Raw genomic sequence first — 19991 nt, forward strand, 5'->3', positions numbered from 1 at the left:
TGACTATCAGACGTCAATAGATACCATCCGACGTCACACGCGTGATATAAGGCTATCAGGCATCATCATACGTTGATTTGGTGACCTGGTTTAGGTACTGTTCGTGTATATTCGTTGCGTGTAAGGAAGTGTATCAGACAGAGTAAAGTTTTTGCCGCAAAGCAAGTAGAGCTTGCGCGGCAGTGGCTATAGGCTACTAGGCAGTTGTTCGTGTCGAGTGTAGGATCATTTAGACAAAAATGTTTGACGTTTGTTATTGAGGCGCCTGTTTTTGTGGTGCGCGGAGAGCATAGCATTTGGAGTGACAAGTTTTGAAATTACTTGTATGAGCAGAATTGTCACCTCCTCATTGTAAAGATCATAACTTCAACGTCGCAGCATGAATACTTTTTAGGCGGTATAGTCTTCTCCGGGGCAACAAATTCGTTGTTGGTTATAATTGCCACGCTTCGGTAATTAACAAGGCACTTATCAAATTGTAGTTTATCAGCTAGCTACTTCGCATATTTTAATTTTTAATGAAGCCCGACGCCGCTAAAAATTTCTTCCCGTAGAGGTTTACGTATTTTTCTCGTAAAGATTATTTTAAAGAATTTTATAAAGTTTTCGGAGAGACGCCGGGTATTCCTAAAGAGGTGCTCAGAATGGAATTAACGTTACCAGTTGTTTACTTTATAAAAAGAGCTGGAGACGTGAACCTTTCTCCAAGCTCGGAAATTGGCAATACCTTGACGGTATACAATCTCGTGAAAAAAACTAATGCCTAATCATAGACTGATCTCACACTTGATACAAGCTTCTTGACGATGTTATGTACAAGCACGTTGTCCACAACTTGGCTTTAACTATGTTCTTCCAGAATGCCGGCAATGCTTTGGGACCGTTTTTTTTTTAACTTCAGGCAGATGTTTGAACTTATGCATGATATAGTTTCCGCAATCAGAATTCATAGCCAAACCGACCGCTTAGAATTTTCGCAAGCACCTCTCGTGGTTTGTCACAAGAACCGTTATTGTAAATTATGGGCAATATTTGTTGGCAGTAAATTAATCGACTGGATAACGGGCTACTTGCCGTTACTATCAAATATAGTTAATTTCAATCACGCACTGTCATAATGTTTTGCAGTAACATCAAGTCTGCCTCAATATTCTCTGTTGGAACCTCTATTAATTGAAATTGATATTACTGATGCATATATACCATCAGTTATAGTGAGGTAAGTTTTTCCTTTATGCCTCAGATTGTGTCCTTTGCTACAACGTTAGCATTTTCAAACTTGAGAAAAAAAAAACACCTTGGCGCTCACAAATTCACACAGACAAAAGAGACCAGGAGACAACAGACTTCGCCCGTGTGAATTTATATGCGCCAAGGTGCTTTTTTTCCAAGTTTCAAAATGCTAAACCAATAAGCCCTGCAACATGCCTTACAGAGCTGCAACGTTAACAACGTTAGCTCATGACGAACATAAGTTAAAAAATGTCGTCATTTATTTCCCAATTCGGTACACGTCGCAACTTAAAACTAGTTTTGTTAAACCGCTACTGATGATTGTCACTGAGAAAAAGAAGCCGCTACATTTCATTAAAATTAAAATGCTGACAGCTTCACCATGTGAGTGAGTTTAAAAAACCGGGTGTTATTTTTTCAGAAAACTTAAAATGGGATACTCAGATTAACCACATTTTCACAAAAGCAGTTCACAAACGTGGCTACCCAAAACACATATTAAGGAATGCACAGCAAGGAATGTAAGCTAACAGCCTGCAAATCACTTGTTTGGCCGATACTCAAGTGCGAATGAATAGTTAGGTTTCCTCAGTGCAGCTGCAACGCTCAGCATACGGAATATTGTTTTAAATGCTGCGAATTTAACGTAGTTAAACCCTGTACACGGGCGAGTGCATGTGTTTAGCCTCGATGGCTCATTTTTTTGCTTTAATGGGTCGTCGGCACTTCTGGGGACGACGATTGCTCGTCGGGGAAATTCTGGCCGTCGCTCGCAGCGCCCAACTGGCGGCGGTGCACTGCTTGCTATTTCTAAAACCATTACATAATATCCGGTCCACACTGACAACAACCTTGAAACCATCTGAGAATGCGTTGAAATCCGCCACCGTAAAATATTCTGCAGCAACACAGCATAGTGGGCGAGCTCGTATTGCATCTTATAGGAACGAAACAGCGCTACTAACACGAAGGACCCAATAAAGAGAGTGTTAGTTGCGCTGTTTCGTTCCTGTAAGGTGTAAAATAATCCTTGGTCTATGATCGCCCCCCTTTCCCCCCCTCCCCGAATTTCACATCATCCTTCTGTGGAACAGTTGCACGATGCTTTTACAGCGCCTACTTCCGATGTCCTGATGTTGATATTACCATACTTGGTGACTTTACCTTTCCGAACGTTTCCTGTTCTTCCAATCCGCCTACTATTAATCCGTTCACTTCTGTTAGTAATGATTTTTTAAATATTTGTTCAGTTTTTTCGTTCTGTCAGTTGGTCGCACAACCCACTAGGTTAACGGAAGCTACCGCTAACACCTTGTATTTAATTCTAACATTACGCCCCGATCTCGTCTCTCATGTAACATACATGCATAGGATAGGTGACCATTTAGCTATTCACTTTGCAACCAGTGCCCACCCCTTGAAACTAACAGGATAAATAAAGTGATCAGGGATGACAGCAAAGCTAATTGCGAGGTTATTAACCAAGGGCTGTCTGTTCCTTGGCATCTTCCTGAATGGTTTCGAAACAGGCCGGCAGTAAATAAATGGAACATCTTCAGTAAAAAAGTCCAACAACTAATCGATAAGCACATTCTCCGACGAGCCATGTGTTACAATTCGAACGCACATTGGAATAACCTTCAGCTCAAAAGATTACCTAGCAAGAAAAAACGCTTGTTACGTAACTCTTCACGTCCACCTTCAGATGCCCGTTGGAGAGCCTATAGGGCAGCTAATAACGTATAAATAACTGAACTCAAAAACCCCAAAAGTAATTTTCTCAAGAAGACCTCACAAACCATGGTTACTTATGATCCCCGAAAATTCTGGTGTCCAGTTAAACCTAGGAAAGTCGACTGAATTCACTTAACAGATCATGACGGACTACTTACAGAGGATGTAGAGTGCCCCAACATTTTAAACAAAACTTTCAGTGATAACTTTGTTCTTTGTCGCATCATCGCATTACCACCCTCTAAGTAATATGCGTACCCGTTGATTGACCCTGACTGCACTTACCCTAGCAGCATAATGAAATAATTGACAACTTTAAATTATCACCTAGCCTCAGCACTGACCTGGCTGGCACCAAAGTTTTGAAAAACACCTAAACTTTCTCATCACTTAAGCTTTACAATAATTTAGCCGTCCGTCGACTTCTGCACTCTTCCTAGTGACTGTAAATTTGGGAAAGTGGTTCCGGTCCACAAATCAGGTAGCTAAAAATACAAGAACACAACTTGTACTCAAATATAGCTAACTTTCTGGAGACTAACTCGTTTTTCAAACACGCCCAGCACGGTTTTCGAAAATGTCTTTTATGTGACACACAACTGGCATCATTCACTCACGATATTCACATTATCATGATAAAGGCTCAATAGCTGACTGCATATTTCGTGATTTTAAGAAAGCTTCTGATAAAGTTTGTCATCTACTCCTCCTATTCAAAATAGCCAAACTAAACCTTGATCAGAAAGTTGGGCTAGTTGGTTGATATGCATACTGAATAAGTTGGCGTGGAACAACGAGGACAAGCGAGACAAACAAAGACGAGCGCTCGTCGCTAACCTCCTATTTTGGCTTTAGCAATTTCTTTTGAACCGTTCCCAGTTTCTATCGGCTAAAGATCGCAACTCCTCATTATGTTCAGTTGGCGATGGTGTGCCTCGGAGCTCTATGTTATGTCCGTATTTTGTTGTTCCTATTTTAAAATAATGATCTTGACGATTGTGTATCTTCTAACATCCATTTATTAGCTGATGATTGTGTTGTCTTCTGTGAAAATAACAGTGCGGATGATACTAATGATTTGCATTATGTAATGAATGCTATTGCCAATTTGTGTGCATTGTGGAAAATGGAAGTTAATACTTTTAAATGTAAAGCCTTACGATTCACTAGAAATTCCATCAGTCCTAGCCTCTGTTACAAAATTAAAACTGCTCTCCAATCTGTCACTTCCTATTGTTATCTTGGCATAAAATATCTTCCTTGGTCCCTACACATAAACACCATAATCAACAATGCTTTTCTCAAGCTTCTTTATCTTGCCCTTAATTTGTCTTCTGCCCCGAGCTCACATTAAAGATTTCCTGTACAAAGCACTCATCCGTAGTAAACTAGAATACGCTGCATCCATTTGGGACCCCAGTTCTTCTGACCTAACCTATGCCCTGCACCTTGCACCGAATAACTCCGTTCCATTAATTCTGCATAACTGCCATTGTACTGCTAGTGTATCATCATTCAAACACATCTTAAACATACCTTCATTATCTTCTCGATGGAAAATTTTATGCCTTTGCTTATTCCATAAAAGTTTTCATATTTGTTCCAAAATTCGTAGCGCACTCGTCCCTTCGACTTCGTACATCTCATCTCGATTAGACCACTCGCACAAGGTTGGAATCGCACCATTCCGGACAAAAACATGCAGCGACTCTTTCAATACGCGAACCTTCAAACACTAGAAATACCTTCCCTGATTATTTTTCAGCTTTGAAGACATTCCTGATATTAGAACCGCAATAGCCAGCATTTAACATGTAGAACTTTTTGAGTAGCGCGGCTTTGAGCGCTCGTAGCACAATACGCAACCGCTTCAATTGTTGGTAACAGGTGGTCGAAGATATATTATATCATTTAGGTACAAGGTGCAGGACTGCTGCTTAAAACCGGAGAGAACAGTGCCTATCTTGCTTTGGAACGTGGACAGCGCTGAGCACAGAACAGACCAAATGGGAGCACCTTAAACTCGAAAAGGTCGTCGGGCGTCAAGTGTCACGAAAGCCGTCTTCTCCCGTTTTCACTCATCCACTTAGATTTCCCAGCACCCACTTTTACGATCTAATGACGAGAAGTATCGGGCGTCCCGCAGTTTGGATAGCACGATATCAATCCTTGGCAGCAGGCAAACGCACTTTTTGATAAAGATATTAAGTTTCCTTTAGTCAACACAGAAACGCTGAGTACTGTGCTTTTTTCACAAGAACCACAGGCCATAATATGCTCACGGGCTGGTGGAGAGCTCATTGATACCTACCGTTTGCTAGCATTTCGGCAACCTTATTCTGAATGGCTTCTGATTCCATCAGGGAAACACGGCATGGCAGCTGGCAGACGGGTCGCGTAGTCTCATCAGCGAGTGGAGTTCGGCCTACCTTCGAGCACGTAGCGAAAGAGTCCGCAAGGTCTGCTCAGAGGTCTGACAGAGAATCCTTCTAAACCGAAGGCATGGCCGGATTTATTTGGTCAGACAGAAAAACTTGTCCAGGGCTAGCATTGTCTGGAGTTGGGCCTTGCACGGTGCACAAACCTGGGACCACAGCAACGTCGTGGTGCAAGGCGACAGCCCTGACTCTGAGGAGGTGCTGCTATTCGTTTGTAAAAGTGGTCAGGATGACATGGGTACGGCCGTAACGTAGTAGAACGAAACATCTTTCAGCGGCAAGCCTCCGCCGAAGGAGCAATAAAGGACGGCCGTCCGGTAGGCCCTCGTAGGCATGAAATAGGTAGTTACACACAAGCACCAGGACACACACAGTATCCTGCACATATTCAACAAAGTACATGAAAGCACGAACGCCAACTCTAGCCGTGCACTTGCCCACAGGTAGAATTAGGTGGCCACCAGTGGTGCGAATGTGGGCATCCCTCCACTGTGTCAGAACCATTTTAAAATGTCGATCAAAGGCAATGCTCATTACAGAATAATCAGCACCGCTATCGAGAATCACGGTAACCCCAGTGCCACCAATTGTCAAATTCAAATTTGATGACGCGTATCGGATGACGTTGCTGTCTCTCTGTGTCCAGGTATCGTCGGGTCGAGGGTTTCGCGATGGAAATTCTTGACACAATCCTACGTCAGCGGCATTGCCTCCATAGGTCGCTGGTGTGTTTTCCCGACGCGGTCTATGCGCACGACGGCCAGCAGAGCTGCTCTGGTGGCCGGGGCAGGAAGTGAACGAAGAGGCGAAGGTGAACGGGACTCACGCCTTCCAGAGTAGGCAGGGTTCTGGCGCGCCAGGAGATGCTCTGCAATCTCATGCAGTCGTTCGCTGTACAGAGGACAGGGAGCGTCAGGACAGAAACCGCGAAGACCCACTTGACTGTACGTACATGCTCGGTAGAGATCACCGAGCTCCCCACAGTGGTAGCCGAGAGGCCTACAGTCCGGTGAACGTCATAAATCCGACCTCTGAGTGGGAGGCCCAGCTGTAGCAAGTGCGGTTGCTTTATATGGGAAATGTTGATAACGGGAGATGTCGGGGTACGCGAACAAGCGCTGATTTACAACTGACTGTTCTAATAAAAAAACCACGCATAAATAATCTCTAATCGCTGCGTCACAGCCTCACGTCATCATCACAAACTTATTAACCTAAAAATAGAGGAAAAGAATAATTGCTGAACTAAATCGTAAGTACCTACAGGCTCCCACGTTGTTCCAACAATCATATCTCGCGCTTAGACATGGCCATCGAAGTGCTGCTCGCACACGAGTCAACTTCTGTGAAGACATGATAAGCCTCTACTACTTCCCATGCTAGTTGCTCTTTATGGAGTGCACAGTATGGAGCATGGAGTGCACAGGCAGGATTTGCAATGTGCAACCAATTTTGACGAACAAAGAGCCTCCTATTAGCGTGTTTACACAGGCATTCAATGAGGCACCTGCCTGTTTGGCCCACGTAGAAATGGCCACACGAGAACGGAACCCTGCACACTACTGTACAGCCCGTAGGTGCTTACGATTCAGCAATTGTTATTTTCCTATATTTTTAGGTTAGTAAGTTTGTGATGATGACATGAGGCTGTGAGGCAGCGATTAGAAATTATATACATGTGGTCTCCCGATAAAAACGTCGGGATAATATCGTAGCCAGGTGCGGTTGAGTGACATGGGCGAAAGTTGTTTACGGCAGGCGTCGGCGTAACGGGACCGTAGCCAGCCGTACGACGCACAACGGACGCGTGCGTGGGTCTCTTATCGAACAGGGGTGGCGCTTCGGGGACAGGAGGTTCCTGCGCAACCTGCTGCATTTCATCTCTGACGACTTCGCTCAGCACTGCCAGCGGCGCAACCTGGCTGTAAGATTGCTAGCAGTATGATAGCATTTGAGGAGCGATTTGAGAGAAATGAGAAAACCACTGGGCTAGGAATGATTTCAGTTCCCTGTGCATGCAGTATGTAGACAGAAAATGGCGATAAGGAACTTCAAATTTCACAATCAAATACCTTGACAGTAGTTGAGGGGCAAATCAGCAATCATCGGCTAAGAAAAAGAAAAAAGAAACCGACAGAGTTCTGTGGAAAACAGTGATGCTGACGAAATCGGCACAGGAAACATAGAGAATCTTAAAACAGGAATCGCGAAATAAAATATCTATAATAATTGTAGGAAAAAATTTCTGTTTCGCGCAATAAGGTATTTAGTCAGGTACCACGAGATAGACAAATTGTGCGGTGCTTGTGAAGAGCTGGAGGAATCGGTTGAACACTTGATATTTTTCTGTAAAGGGCTTCACACTACACTGGAAAGCAGCGGGGCTGATTTATTCGAAGCATTGGGGTTTAAGGACAGTGAAGGGAAAGTAGGTTTAAGCGGGTAGAAGTAACCAAGCGAAGGTTATCTGACTGGTGACTAAAATCAAAACATGAGTGAAATTTCCGGAGTAATGGCTAGATGGCTTCAGCCACCAACAGATTTAAAGGGTTCAGCATTATCCATCCATCCATCCATCCATCCATCCATCCATCCATCCATCCATCCATCCATCCATCCATCCATCCATCCATCCATCCATCCATCCATCCATCCATCCATCCATCCATCCATACATCCATCCATACATCCATCCATCCATCCATCCATCCATCCATCCATCCATCCATCCATCCATCCATCCATCCATCCATCCATCCATCCATCCATCCATCCATCCATCCATCCATCCATCCATCCATCCATCCATCCATCCATCCATCCATCCATCCATTCATCCATCCATCCATCCATCCATCCATCCATCCATCCATCCATCCATCCATCCATCCATCCATCCATCCATCCATCCATCCATCCATCCATCCATCCATCCATCCATCCATCCATCCATCCATCCAATGTCCGTCCGTCCGTCCATGCATCCATTCATCCATCCACCCGCCCGTCCGCCCGCCCGCCCACCAATCGCATGGTGTCAGTGGCCATGTCTATTTTACTCGGCGGTCTAGGCTGCGTCGTCCTTGTGGGCGTGGGAAGGCGCCCGATTTCAGGCGACTCTCCGCGCAGACGGCGGCTGAGTCGCTGGTGAACCGGAGTGAGTTTTGCATCTATGGTGGAAGGAGTACGCAGGTCGGGAAGAGTACCCAACACTGCTCCACCAAATTGGAAAGTGTAACGTGAAGATCCACAGAAGCGAAAAACTGTGGCGGTCCATAAGTGGTCCGAACGCACGAGTGAGAGGAAGCCAACTTTTTCCTGTACTAATGCATGCGCTACCTCTTCCTCTACAACTGCATTTATTAATGTCATGTTTAGATTCTCCTAAAAAATCGCACTCACTCCTGGTGTACCTAGGGTATGAGACCGCAGTATTTGAAAGTAAATAAAATAATAAACAAATAAGGTAGTGCTCGGCAAATTGTATGTATTTGCTCTCCAGGGTGTTGCCTTAAACCCTGAGCTTGCTAAATTTGCTCATAGTGGCGTCTATGACGACACCAACGCGTGATATTATATTTTAATAGTGGATAAATGATCTCTGTAGAAACGGTGTCAAGATGGCTCTTCAGCATATAAGCAAGGATGTAGTCAGATAGCAAATATGAAAACAAGATAGTAAAAATAGAAGTTCGTTAAAAATGTTTTGTTGTGTACTGTTTAAAAAAAGGAGGTAAGATAGCCCGCATTTGCTGCTGTATATGCTGTTTTTACTAAGCGCGAAGTGCTTTAGACAGTTTACGACGGGCAGAAAATGTAACTTAAAGCTCACAATACGATATATAGCGCTCTGAACAGGAAATAAACCGTTACAAGCAGAAAGGACAAAACCAGCGGATAAAGGAAGGGGACCGCTCCACAAAAAAAAAAAAGGTGCAATGCCTACCCTAGAAGAATTCAGGGTACAAGTCTAGATAAAAAGCGAAGGATATTGAAAGTCCCAGAAGCGGTGATAATCTTTTTTTTATTTACGAGTGCGTTGCAGTTTTGACCGGTCCTGTTAGTGGATAAAAGAAACGAACAGTACGAACCGGGAGGACAGAGCGAGTTCGTAAAGTACTTTCCGCCTTTGAGTAGACAGAAGACCAGCAGAAATTTGGGCGTTGACGTGATCGGAAGACAGAGGGACGTACGTGACCAAAAGAAAAGAATACTAAAACAAATATACCCTGGCCTCTTCCACTCCTCCTTGCCTTTATGTTTAAAGGGAAAAGCAACGAGACCGGAACTGTGTCCTCTGCACACCGGCCAAATAGTGTTTACGACTGCCTCAGCATCACCTTGGCAGGGTGCTGGCAACGCGATGGTATGCATGTTGAGGAAGGATGGTACTTACGTCAAGCTCTGTTCGCTAAAAGTTTTAAACTATTAGCTAAGTGATGCTGAGAGCCCTTTGTGGCCGCCTGAGTACGCCAGGCTGGCAGCATATCCTGGTTCTCAAAATAGGAAAAGAAGACACGTGGGAAGGAGACATAAGTAGGCTAACACATGATACATGACACATACAGAAAAACGCCAAACCGTAAAGATGGCGAGATAGCACAGGTCTAAAAGGCACATCTTTTATTCTGCTTATTTCTGGAGATGTCCAAGTGACTACCTAAACAAAGTACACAGAAACAGCAACATACAGACTGCATGCACACATCTCTCTTTCAATAAATAGCGTAAGCAGAATAGATCCGCAAAGAAAGAATAAAAAAGACAGCAGGATAGAAGAGCAACCTCCAAATTTAATGAGAGGACAAGAATCGAGACCGTCTGTTTTATAGCTGCTGATAAAGAGATGTGGGCTTCAAGCAGGTGCGTGAGAGAAAGCAAAACTAAAACGAGAAAATGCGCTCATCGGCAACAGAAGAAAATCAAAGGCGGGTCGCATCAATAATGACGGCGATTTGATAAAACTTAGGAATTTCAAAATCAGAATTGACTATAAACGTTAATAACGACATGAGAACGACATGAAACGTTCAAAACTAAAAAGAAACAGAACAGATAAGAAAAAACGGTGTAAAGGGTGCCAAAACGTTTTGAAGCACAATTTATAAATATGCAAAAACATCATTTCATGCCATCAAACACAGCCAAGAAACTTTTGGCGCCCCTGATCTTGAGAGTGAAGAAATAAAATAAATACTGACGCGGTTGGGTTTTGAACCCGGCGCGTTAAACTGCAACACACTCTCGCGCTGTGCATAACAGTTGTGGTCTTATTCAACTACCATCTGCAGCGCGAACAGATTAAATCAGCTTAACGGGAGACACTGGTCATACAACGAAAATTTTTAATATTAGAGATAATGTAATGAAATTAAGTATGCATATGTATTTTTACTCCTGTTTTCAAAAACGTTATTAGTTTCAGCTTATCTCAAATAGTTATCTACTTATGGAAATATAACTTAAGACTTATAAGGTAATTTCTTACGGGTCATTAAGACACTTCCCCAGAGCATTTTTGGTCCGATTAAAATGTAGCCGTAGCCAAAGAGCTGTCATGCGGAGCTATGCTATTTATATTGTTATTAAGCTGCACCATCACATAAAATGTTAAATTATGTCGATGCATCACAATTCCGGAATATAATTAGCTGGTATTATTGTTAATACATTTGTCATGTTCAACTTATGCATAAAAAATAACATAGCTCCACAGTTCAATGCTTTCTGAATTCAACGCGGTAAAATTCATTAAAAGTAGACCACAAAAACATAATTAAAAGTTGCCTAAGGCTAGTGACGTTGCCAAAAAACGTGAATCTGAGAAAATCGCATTTAAGGTATTGATGCCGGCTACAGAAAATTTTAGGTGGAATGTTCAAGAACGGATTTTATTTAGATGTTCCCTATTTGTTTCCCTACAAAGCAAAACAAGAGCGCCTTATTTCATCATAGGAAACATTAATAAAAGAAAGTCGAAAGTGTAAGCCTGATGAAGTTATAAAAAATGATTTCTCAGAAAGTTATCGGTACATTTTTTGGAGACAGCCGAGTGCAGGGCTAGGGTGTTGATCCCTAAGAAAATATTTTGAATCCAGAAAACTGTTTTTTGAAGGACCTAGAGGTCTGGAGCTAAGGAGATCCGAGCCCCAACATGGCAAGCAGTTCGATGATCCTAAAAAGGACCGTTGGGTGCGACGCTCGACACGTCTACTCTGCCTTTGAGAAGAACCGCCTAGATGTTAGGCAGCACGCTGCCCTGTGCCGCTGGAGAACGTCTTCATAGCAGTCCAGGACAGTAATCTTCAGCTGCTCCCGTTTTGTGCCGCTTTGTCAGTCTCTCTTTCGTAATAGTGCTCTTTAGCTGAGCTCCATTTGACTTCCGGAATCGCAGGGCATCTTTTTCTATGCTTCGCCGAATAAGGCAGCCACCAGCAGCATAGCCCAGAGTAGCAGTGATGGATTCATTCGGAATACATTCGGAATTCTCGCTCCTTACTGACAAAGAATTGAACACGACGAAACAACACATGTGTGCTCCACAAAAAAAACTTTGGGATTCCTGTACATGAAATCAATTCCTCTTAATAGATGTAATGCCCTCCCCAGAGGACCTTTAAGGTATTTGAATAAATAAATATTCTAGAAGAAAGTGTTGTCTTCGATTTTTGATTTTTCCAGTGCCTTTTTCAGTGCGCAGGACAGGTAGTGATGACAGCGTGTTTGGCCTTCATAGTTTCTATGAGTGTGAAAACAAACATATGTGGTTCAGTGTCGCCACAATATTGAATAAGACTAGACTAGTTGATATAATGTATGGCTAGCATTAATTGTTTCTTTTGCCTCCATACAAAACTGTGTATTTCAGATTATTTTGCAGCCTTGCGGCCGACCATTTTTGCATTTTTCGGTTCATCAACCACCATTTTCGGACAGGCAGGTGCGATCAGTACCTGTTATCGATTATGATGTGTATGCGCCGATAGTCGCGTATATAGCATTTTTTTTAATAATAGTTACGATTCGCCATCTACATCGCTGCCTAGAAACTACCTTGCTCACATCCCGGAGGTCAGGTAGTGATGACGCCGTTAAGTCCCGTGATCTCTCTTGACTAATCATTATTACTTGCCACTGCAGGCAGGCTGCTCAGAATCGGGTGGCCAGGTTGCCACCTGTAGAATTAGGCGATTATCATGACGTCTGAAGGTCACATAGCCTCTCTTGATCAATAAACAAACGAATTTCGTCTCGGGCACTGGCGGGGTCTTGTTGTGACTACTACTATATTGCTATCAAATTAATATTTCGAACGCCTGGCGTGTAAAATCTCAGACTAGCTAAAGAGACTGCAAGCCATTATCTTTGATCTAACCTGGAACTTTTCATAAGCGCCTTTAGAACGTCGTTGACTTCGTATAACCTGGTGCTTTAAGTTAGAGCTCGAGATGCCAAGTTTATCGTTTGCATTTCTCAATTAACAATGCAGCTTCAACTCAACAGACGACGTAAAAATGAAGTGCAATTATTCGATGAGATAAAAAAAAGATAAGCAGGTGAGTTTCACTTGCAAGAAATATTGGAAGACCACACACCTAAGCAGGTTTTCGGGCATACAGAAATGAAGTCAGTTTTATTGTATTTAAGGTTTCGATTTGCCGCTTGAACATGTATAACAACTTCGGACAAAAATTTTGAAAGCCAAAATGTGTAAGATACGCTGATGAAAATATTGAAAGTAATTGTCTATTATTCTGATATGTAGCAAAATCTTTTCTCTTAAAGTGTTTCCACCGATCGCATCGAACAGTTAGGACTGTCTAGAAAACCAATACGGGACGATTTTGACGCTAGCATGTAACTAGAACGTAACTAGAAGAAAAAGTTCAGGACTGCCGTCGGGTGACCTACAGATGTTTTGATTGTTATAGTGAAACTCTTGCATTATATAAAAACATTGCGTTCATAAAAGATTTCCCGCTCAAAAATGCTTTTGCCCTGACTTGTTGGATATGTAACTGCTCCGCTCGAGAGAACCAAAACGTCATATTTTCACAAACGAATGCATTGAGAGCTCCTTTCTTAAAGAACAAGTTTAGGAAGCACAGTTTAATGTGTTGAAAAGAACACAAGCTTTTATAGGTCGCTTGAAATATAGTACTTATTCCTGCCATCACGGTGTAAGAAAATTCCAGAATGAAATTCTTCTCTGGAAACCTAAGCCACACCGTATCACTGTGGCTATTAGTCTAACTTATTGAATCAGTCTCGATTAGCTAATATCCGCTTTCAGGACAGCGCATCATAGCACGTTTCCTAAAGTTTAGCTTTTTCCTCACCTTCGGAACCAGATTGCGTCTGTCTCATAAGTCCTGTTAGTGCTCGTTCTGGCGACCAGTCGAGTGTGTTTGAGCTGCGGTGGCGAAAAGAGGTCTTTTTCAAGATTTTAAAGAAATTTTATATCCGCGTGTTTTCTGCTTTTTTAAGATAGATGTTAGCTGTTGAATTCTACCGCCTAATCATTCGGGGTCAATACTGCCATCACCGAGGAGGAGATGCACTGTACGATAGGGCCAGCCATGAAACATGAACACTTATGATGAAAATAATAACGATCTTTGCTCTTTTTCATGTAATGTGCCAGGCGTCTCTGCCAATGCTTTCACGCTGTCTCTGTATGAAAACGCGTCTTTAAGCATTGTCATCTGCGATTAGAGCACATAGTCAGTTCCTTCCGGGTGGAATATTCATTGCCAGGCTCTTCCAGCCTCTTCCAGCCAGTGCGGTTCATTCCACGAAAACCTTTCGGAAATAATGTCTGCAGCCTGCAGCCGACTGCCGCGAGGTGTAAGGCGTCAGGCATACGACTGCTAGCGTCGCAGTACACCGTATAATCACATCAAGTTGGGAGTGGTCGTGACAGCTTTTTCTTTTACACATGAATGCATCCCATGCGAGAACACATCAATTTACCGAAATATCTGCACGATATTTATTTATTTATTTTTATTACCTCAAGGACCCTGGGTAAGGGGCAATGCATGAGGAATGGTCATGACAGAATACAGGATGATATATTCCATCTTTTTCTTGAATTCGATGGGGTTGGTGAGGTGTATGGCTTCTGGCGGCACACCGTTCCAGTCCCGAGATGATTTGACAAAAAAGATCGCAATTGAGATGTAGTTCTCGCAGAAGGAGGGTACAGGACTTTGTTGTGGTCAATGCGGATGGACAGAGGATGTGCTGCTGGTATTTATTTATTTATTTCAGTTAACCTCTTGGCCCATAGGGCAATATAGATGGGAGTGATACAGTACAAAACAATAGAATAACAAAAAGAACATGCAAAACTGAATACAGGATTGAACCGGGGAAATTCTCGTCTAAAAAGCACACGGTAACGCGGGTATTAATATAAAAACTAAACAAAAATACTAACGTCGCATGGGAAACAGAGCTGATGAGTGGCAACACGCGTGAATTTTTGTCGTTAAAACCGGAGCAGAAAGTAGAAGACAATATGAACCCACATAAAACACACAACTATATAACTGCAAACTTGGAAACTAATGGAGTTAGAAATAATTTCCATGCGTTATAATGCAAGCATAGGCTTTCCTTGAATACTTCAATATTGAATGCAAGCACTAGCGCGGCAGGCAGATGACTCCAATACGTTGCTGCTTTAGGATTGAATGAATATTGTTAGGATGTAGTGTGGAAGTGGCGAACGCCTACTTTGCATGAATTATCAATGCGCGACTATACATACGTGGCGACATGATCAGCGCATTTTATAGAATTGAATTGGTGTGGAAACTTTTAAAGAAAAACCACAAACGGGAAACTTTTTCTGCTCATCGACAAGGGTGCCATTGATAAATTTCCTTTCGTGAGTTGTACGCTTAATAGACGACCATAGTCAACAAGACTAAAACGTGCGGAGCGATTTTGTACTGGTTCAAGGGCATTGGTTAATCCGTCCGTATGTGGGTCCCATACTGATGAGGCGTATCTGAGTTTAGAGCGAACAGGTGTTTTATAAAGAATTAGTTTGACAGATGACGGTGCCATAGAAAAGTTTCGTTTAATATAGCCTCGGATGCGGTTGTGTTAGAATGACGCCGAGGTACTTATAAGATCTTACTGATGTTAGGGAAGTATGCTTAAGGCAGTAAGAAGGAGAGCATGCAATTCTGTGGCGTGAAAAATGCATTAGTTTACACTTTGTCGTGTTAACTGTCATATTCCATGTCGAGCATCAATCGGAAATAACATTAAGATCACCTTGAAGTACAGCTATGTTGTTAGTAGTCCTTATTGCCCGGTAGACGACACAATCATCAAAAAAAGTCTGACTGAAGATCTAAGATCGTTTGGTAGTTCGTTATTGCAGATGATAAATAAAAGAGGGCCGAGCACAGATTTTGTGATAGATGCCCCCAAGATGAATGCTAAAACTTACGAAACAGGCATAATCGAGATAATTTCTTTCTCAGTTCCAGATTAGACAAAGAGGCCGTGGATTTAGAGAAGGCACACTATTATAATATGATTAATTACAATAAATAAAGTGGATAGGTCGATTTTGTAGCTATTAAACTGTTATTGAGAGGCTTGACTCATGAGGGTATCGTATTGCTGAAGCGAATTTGATTTTAGGTCGAACGAAAGTTTGGTAAGCTAATAATTTTGTGGAAAAAGTAGCAAAACAAAGATTGCGACGTAGAAAGCGTCATTAGCAATTTTCGCGATATGTGAAGACAATTTTTGGGTATGAGTTAAAGTAATGCCCAATACTTAGAGGAAAGAACGGAAGACACTTCAGACCCAAACAGAAGATATTTAGAGAGAATCTGTAATCGCCTGCGATGAAAAGAAATAATACATGTCTTAGCAATATTAACAGACATTAACCAATGCTTGCAGATAGTTTCGATTCGGATTACATATTGACGATGAATATCGGCGGCAGTGCTTGTAGAAATCGGGCGGGAAATTACGCAATCATCGGCATATAGTCGGATGTTAGCGGCAACGTTAGAAGAAAGATCGTTTATGTAAATGAGAAAAAGCAAGGGTCGGAGCACTGTGCATTGAGGAACATCTGAAGTAACCGGAGAACGAGGGGACGATGATTTCATAGCGTATAGACGAATTTCTATGTTAGTCAATAAAAAGTTTGGAGCCACTGCGTTACCAAATGATTAAGGCTTAGACGCAAGAGGTTTAGGAGCAATTTTTCGTGCTCTACTTTTTGAAGCCCTTTTCAAAGTCAAGGAAGCGCGTCACAACAGGTCTCATAAGTGTGAATCCTTTCACTCGCCATTACGAGTACTGCACTTCCAGACCTACTCCGATCAAATTAACACAGGCGCCATTCTGTCGATAGCGCTCGATGGTGTCAATTATGCCTCCTGCCCAACGTAGGCCGCCGTCTTTTTTGGAAGCAGGACGGCTGAGATGTAGTACGGCTCAGAAGCTTACATTGGTTACCTAGGTAGATTGCCTCATGCAGCTGCTTGGGCAAGTAAGGGATATCAAAACATCTGTTGAAATTTTTGATTATGGTTTGATGGATTATAGGGTATAATCCCAAAAAGACTAAGTCTATGATGGATGCACTAGAGGAGGGCTCCGAATAATCTCAACCACCTCGGTACTTTAACGTGCACTGACATCGCTCAGTACACGAGCTCCAGCATTTCGCCTCCATCTAAAAGCGACTGCTGCGGCCCGGATCGATGCCGCGTCTTTCATATCAGCAGCCGTGCACCGCAACTATTGAGTTGCCGCAGTGTCTGTGAGTTCGGTGTCAACTTTGGCGTGTATCTTTTGTGCGAAGTAGCTCCATCCTGCGTCCAATGTGACTTTGAAGATTGAATTCTGTTTAGGTGGGCAGCATTACGAGATATTCTGTCCAAAATCGTGATGAAAGCCGCAAGCCGCCGCGGTAGTCGAGTGGTTACGCCGCTCGGCTGCTGGCCCGAAAGATCCCGGCCGCGGCTCCAGGCTGCGGCGGTCGAATTTCAATGGAGGTGAAATTCTAGAGGCTCGTGTACTGCGTGATGTCAGTGCACGTTAAATAACACCAGGAGGTCCAAATTTCCGGAGACCTTCACAACGGCGTTCCTCATAGCCTGAGTCGCTTTGGGACGTTAAACCCTCATAAAACCATAAAACCGTGATGGAAGCCGCGCTGAACAGTCAATGTAGGCGCATGTGCAAGAGTTACAGGGTGTTAACTTGCATTATTTCCCAAGCTGATCATTAACGAAGTAAGATAGCATGAAAGTATGTGGTCTAACGAATGTGTGGATTGCCGCAGCAACCTAGTTAATTGCATTATCAAAGATAAAGCGACAAAATGCGGCGCTCGTTCGAAAAAGAAAAGCCGAAAGTATACAGACAGGCGGCTAACACCACGCGCTTTCTCACGTACGTGTCTGCGCTTGCGTACTTAGCGCCATCTACCAATCTTTGAAAGAGAAGTTAATACATACCAGTATTATTCTGCGATCGAGTGCGCTATCGCACCTTTTACGCATCGTTAAATGGCGGACTGAATAATTTACGGCAACACTACAGCAACGCGCCAAACACAGCATTGCAAACTCTGGGATCGAAAAGTGTTATTAGCACGGTGTCTGTAACCTGGTTCAATGTGCCACAAAACTTCATGGTTGGCAGTACGTGTCAACCTGTAAGCGCTAGAAAACATAGTTTCTCCTGACGAGAGGTTTTGTACTCTTGATAACCGCTGCCTCCTGCCTTGTTATTCAGCAGAAACCACAATCATTACACCACCTCGGGCTCCAGCTTTACCCGTGTCATTAGCGAACAGGAACAGTGGGCTCCGGATAATAAGTGTAATCTTTTTTAGCTGCGTAACCTCATCATGAGGGCACAACAATTTGTGCAGCAAACACACTGCCCCTTTGATAGTTTTGTTACACAGGTTGCAGCGACTGCAAATTTAATTGGTACAAATCAATATGCGCCAGGAACGGCGTCATTGCACACGATTTCTGCTAGATCAGGATTTGGAAGAAAAATATGAACTGAGCGATGCACAGAAAGAAAAAGGGAGATGAGGCATTTTTTCCACCCGAAACAAATTGGCCTCGTTACTGAGCGGCACGCGTTTCCAGGCCTTGCGGTTAGCGGAACATTGTCGCAATCTCATCGACTTTCCAACCTGCTGCAACCACAAGCTGCCTCCGCAGCGTGGTTCTTATTGCTCTGGCAAGTTTTCCTTGTGGGGTATTTTTTCATCCATTGTCCGCGTTTTTAAGCCAGGCGAGAAAGCCCGAAACCGGGGAAGCATAAGTTCTCCCCATTTCATATTTTATATAACAGAGCACAGTTGGAATTCCTAACAAAAAGTGTCTTGTGCTCGATGTGGTTAAATTTCGCGTTTCTTATTTTGTGTGCGCCAGAACACGACGGTCAGCATTAAACCGAGTCCAGCAAATAAACTGCGGCCATCATGCTTCGGTATCACACACAGAGAGATAGAAAAGAAAGGCAGGGAGGGGGTCAGCTAGGCAAGGCCCGGTTTATTTCTCGTCACGTGAGGAGGGGTTAAAGGCACCGAAAGAGAATGTTCAGCGGAATAAACGTTCATTTTGCTGAAAAAAGCCAGTGCATGTTGTGCTTGCAGCATTATAAAATATAGTTGTTTTCGTCACTTCAGCCGCTCAAGTTTTGGAGGTTTAACGAGTACGTACGCAAGAAACAGTCGCCTCTATGATGCGAATCTCCTTCTGGTTCTTGTATCGTCACCTGTGCAAACTTTATTTGCGAGGATTATTACTCTTTTGACGTCCTATGAATAATAGGTACTAAGCACGTTGCTGTGACAGAAGCGTCGCTTGCTCTTGAGTTCAAGAGAAAATTATATTCTTAAAGGGAAACTGTCCAGAGTGCCGTTAAGCGGAAGAAACCCGCCTAGCTGTCGTTATCGCCGGTGTGCGCGGAGAAGTGAGATTTTTTAGAAGGTCGTGGCATCAGCCGTTGAGCTGTGCTAATAAAAGTAAATAAAACATTACAAAACTTTTTCAAAACTTTTTATTAGAGCGTGGCAACATGGCAGAATCGTCAGCAAGACACCTAACTGCATAAATTATATTGCGATGGAAAGAATATTTGGTTAAGTATTCGGGATGAACCCCTTACCATTGGTTGGGAGTCAGACAGGCTACCTCTTATCCACACAAGAGTTTTTCTTAGAGATCTAACACATACCGCGGGAGTATTCAGCAATTAGCTGTTGTGTTTTTGTTTGCTTGTTTCTTTCTCCGAGTGCTTGCTTGCCTGGCCACCAGACCGTCTGCCTGCCTGTGTGCCAGCCTGCCAGCTTGCCAGCCTGACTGCCTGCCAGCCTGCCAGCCTGCCATCCATCCATCCATCCATCCATCCATCCATCCATCCATCCATCCATCCATCCATCCATCCATCCATCCATCCATCCATCCATCCATCCATCCATCCATCCATTCATCCATCCATCCATCCATCCATCCATCCATCCATCCATCCATCCATCCATCCATCCATCCATTCATTCATTCATTCATTCAT

The sequence above is a fragment of the Amblyomma americanum genome, chromosome 2 (assembly GCF_052857255.1).
Source record: "Amblyomma americanum isolate KBUSLIRL-KWMA chromosome 2, ASM5285725v1, whole genome shotgun sequence".
NCBI classification, from domain to species: Eukaryota; Metazoa; Arthropoda; class Arachnida; order Ixodida; family Ixodidae; genus Amblyomma; species Amblyomma americanum.